We start from the raw sequence: 2,992 nt of genomic DNA on the forward strand, positions 1-2,992 counted from the left end.
ATTGGTGTTTATTAGGGAAACAGGTTGAGGAGTGGGAGAGGCAATATATCTCACAATGCAAATCCAGATTTAGTTCAGCAGCCCTAAGCCAGATTAATAGCTAAACACAATTCCTCAATTAGTAAAAGTCCTGGTTTCAGTTCAGCAACACAAATAAAGATGCCTCTCATTTCCTCAATCATCCCCCAATGTTTGTCTCAAAGAAGTTATAAATCAGCTTCTCATTCAATCATTTGGGAAGCAAAACCTTTAACTGTGGCCAGCACAAATGCAAGAATCCAAGAAGCCAACGGTTACATCTTGCGAGAGTCTCTCCACTGAAATATTCTCTCTACAATCTCTCCACAATCATCATCTCCAGGGTCTTGCTTTCACCACGTTTTCATTCTGTCTCACTCTTAACAGGTCTTGCTCTACAGTGTAGAATCACTCTCTCTCTATTATCCTAGTCCCACAGCTGTTGACGATTTGCAAGACTATGTGTCTGCAGTTAAGGAAGTCAGAGACCAGCAGAGGCTAACATAATAGCTAGACAAGTCAACTCTTACATTAATAACACAGACTGCCAAAAGAACAAACATATATGTCTTGAAAAAACTTCATTCAGAATGCTCCTGAGAGGCAAATATGGCAACACTTTGTCTTTCATACTTTAAGCATGTTGCTAGGAAAGGCTATTTCTTGGAAAGGGATAGATAGCATGCTTGGAAAGGTAGAGGGTAAGTGAAAGAGAAGAACTTCAATGAGGTGAATTGACACAGTGACTGCAGCTAAGTGCTCTAGTGTGTCAGAGATGATGGGGATGGCACATAATAAGAGAGCAATCAGATCTGTTGTCCAAAAGGTATTTATGAGTTGACAGCATTTAACAACACAGTTGTAGTAGCGAGAAGTCATAATGTCCTGCCCTCTGTATGCAAGGGTAGACCTAGTAGATCATTTCTGATAAAGCATGAACTTGAAAATTTCTTCCAAATTCTTATTTTAAACCATTTTTAGAATAAAATCATATTATGACAGTTTAGGACACAGTTGGCCTATTGTGACTGACATACAACAATCTTATAAGACAACACCCATGTTAGTTGGTTGTTGTTATGTGCCATTAAATTACCTCATAGCAACTTATGTACAACAGCTCTGAAGTCTGCCCTAATTTGAGCCAGTCTTACTGACTCTGACACAATTTCCCCCAATACTCCAGTTATTGTATCAGTTCATGTCATCTGGGATCTTCCTCACCTGTCCTGTACCTCCAATCTTCTAAGCATGATGTCCTCCTTCAAGGACTGGCCCCTCCTGGCCACATATGTGCCCAAAGTGTATGAGACGGAACTTCAAAATCCTTTCCTCCAAGAAGTAACTTGGTTTCACCTCTCCAAGACAGAAATATTTGTTTTCTTGGCAGTCAAGTAGGTTCAAGATTCTTCTCCAGCACCACAACTCAAAGGCATCAATTTCTCTTCTGTCATTCTTAGTTATTGTCCAGCTCTCTGGTGCAAAGCAAGTCATTGTGCAGACCATGACCTGGATCAGGTACACCTTGGTTTCTAGACTGACATCGTTGCTTCTCAGTACTCTGGAAAGGTCCCTGACAGCAGATTTATCCAGTGCAATTCTTCTTTTGATTTCCTTGCTGCTGGTTCCAAAAGTATTGATTGTGGAGCCAAGCAAACTGTAACTGTTAACAATCTCAATCTCTTCCCCATCCATTATAGTGCATCCAATTGGCCCAGTGGTGAGAATCTTTGTTTTCTTGATATTGAACTCCAATCCATGTAGAAGACTTCAGTCCTTGACCTTCTGCAGCAAGTACCTAATGTCCTCCTCAGTTTCAGCAAGTAAGGCTGTGTCCTCTGCATAATGTAGGTTGTTGATGAGTCTTCCTCCAATCTTGATGTTATATTCCTCCTCAGAAAGCCCAGTCTCCTGAATGATCTGTTCTGCATATAGATTGAAAAGGTATGGAGACAGGACACATCCTTAATGCACTTCTTTCCTGATTTTGAACCATGCAGTGTTTCCCTGCTCTGCTCTGAGGACCACTTCCTTGTGGTCTAAGTGTAAATTTTACATGAGCATAATCAAGTGTTCTGGGATTTCAATTGTCCTCAATGTTAGCCTCAGTTTGTTGTGATCCACATGGTCAAATGTCTTTGCATAGTCAATGAAAGTCATATACACATTCTTCTGGTACTCTTTGTTTTCTGCCAAGATCCATCCATATTAGCAATAATGTCTCTAGTGCCACAGCCTCTTCTAAATCCAACTTATTTTTCTGGTAGTTCTCTGTGGATGTACTGTTCCAGTCGATCTTGAGTCTATCCTATCTGAATTTAAAAACCAACTCAGGAATAGGTTTGAGGATTTGAACATTAATGAATGAAGACCAAATGAGCTGTGGGAGGATATCAAGAACATCATTCATGAATAATATAAAAGGTCATTACTAAGAGAGAGGAAGAAGAAAAGACCAATATTGATGTCAGAAGAAACTCTGAATATTGCACTAGAGTGCCAATAAGCCAATGCAAAGGGAAGGAATCAAGAAGTTAAGGAGCCAAACAGAAGATTTCAAAGGGTAGCTTGGAAAGACAAAGCAAAGTATTATAATGAAATGTAAAAGGAGCTGGAGTCAGAAAGTCAAAAGGGTTGAACTTGCTTGACACTTCATAAGCTAAAAGAACTGAAGAACAAATTCAAGCTGTGAGTTACTGTACTTATGGATGCTATGGGCAGAATATTGAAAGGTATAGGAAACATTAAATGAAGATAGAAGAAAAGAAAAGAAGATGGAAGAACTTGGGAGGGTCTGGAGAGCATTATGCTAAGTGAACTAATTTGGTCCCATAAGGACAAATACTGTGTAAGACCATTATTGTAGAATGAGTATGAGTAAATTAGTACTACATAGGTTTTCTATGTACTATGGCTCCACAGTCAACAGTCTTGGCACCAGCAGCCAGGAAATTAAAAGGCGCATTGCCATGGG

This window comes from Elephantulus edwardii, unplaced genomic scaffold (assembly GCF_000299155.1).
Source record: "Elephantulus edwardii isolate Elephantulus edwardi_28Jun2011 unplaced genomic scaffold, EleEdw1.0 scaffold00053, whole genome shotgun sequence".
Lineage (NCBI taxonomy): Eukaryota > Metazoa > Chordata > Mammalia > Macroscelidea > Macroscelididae > Elephantulus > Elephantulus edwardii.